The sequence below is a fragment of the Populus euphratica genome, unplaced genomic scaffold (assembly GCF_000495115.2).
Source record: "Populus euphratica unplaced genomic scaffold, PopEup_1.0 scaffold256.1, whole genome shotgun sequence".
Classification (NCBI taxonomy): domain Eukaryota; kingdom Viridiplantae; phylum Streptophyta; class Magnoliopsida; order Malpighiales; family Salicaceae; genus Populus; species Populus euphratica.
The window spans coordinates 348,079-349,636 of NW_011499987.1; positions in this window are offsets into that span (position 1 = coordinate 348,079).

Here is a 1,558-nt window from a genome sequence, read left to right on the forward strand (position 1 = left end):
AACTTAACATCTAATAATTAAATGTCAAATGATTAATTTAAAAAAAATAATAAAAAAAACTAAAAAAACATCAAATTTTCTAGAAAGATAAAAAATTCCAAGAGTTTGGATCTTGGTGGGCCAACAACACATCCAAGCCTTAATAGCAAAGCATAAACTTGTAATTCTGCAAGGCAAAGCCCACGCGCCTAAGCCTTATAATTTTTTTTTTACTTTTTAAAAGCTAGGCAACCTATCAACCTAGTCCCTCGTGCTTCTTGTTCACCTTTTTGTTTTTGTTTTTTTTTTTTTTAAAAAAAATATAGATGATGAATTATTTAGAATATGGTTACTAATATAGTGGATGGAAAGTTAATAAAGCTATTTAAAAAAAAAACTATTTTCAATCTATTTTAATTTAAAAAGCCTAATAAACATCCTTATAATGGCAAAAAAATTTGCTCTCTCGACCAACATTTATTTTTTAAATAAGATGAAAGTTCAAAAACATCTTAATAGAATTTATTTTATTGAATAAAATTCAATAACATTAAATTAGCATTTTTTATCATTAAAATTTAATTGACCAATAATTTTCTCTCTTATTTGTTATAATTGGGTGACTTTATTTCTCCACTCTAATATCTAGGGGCCCAAAATAAATAAAAATAACTTTTGAACAAAAATCTATAAAGAATGAAAAAGAAGAAAAAGGAAAATAGATGGACCAACATGTATTTTTTTTTTCATGTAAATTTGAGTTTGGGCATGGTTATCTCTTTATTTTACACTTTAATCCTATTTTTTGGAATGTTTAATTTCTTAATAGTTTTTTAGAAATTGATCATTAATTTGGGTATAAAAGACTACAATTGAAAAAAAAGAAGAAGTTTAAGAGTTAAATTTGAAAACTTCTTTTTTTTTTTCCTGTTAATGTGAATTACTATAGTGCAAAGCATAGCCTTTTTAGCATATGTTGTAAGAAGTAGACATGGGTAGAGAAGATTTGGCTAATTGCAGTTTCAAGCAAGTGCAGCGCAATGATAATTTGGGAGGTCAAATTTTGATGTAGTGGTTGGAATTACAGTTATGATCATTTTTTAAAATATTTTTTTATTTATAAATATATTAAAATAATATTTTTTTTACTTTTTAAAATTTATTTTTGATATAATATATCAAAACAATTGATTGAAAAATATATAAAAAAATAAATTTTAAATATTTTAAAAATCAAAGCTATACTACATAAACGAACATAGCTTTATTTGCATCAAAGGATTTTGGCACCATGAATATTATTATTAAAAATATATTTTACTCTCATAATAACTTCACTTATTTTAAAAAAATAATAAGTTCTTTTTAATATTAATTTAATTTTAAATTTTAAAAAATTAAAAATAAAATAAACCTAAAACAAATCCATTAGATGGACGTTGATGAAGTACTTATGCTTGTATTTTATTTTATTTACTTTGGCTACATGCATGTCCTTTTAATGCAGGAGGATTTTCAAGGGAAGTTTATTTTTTTATTTAATTTAGAAAAATATTTTTTTATGATGTTTTTATTTTTT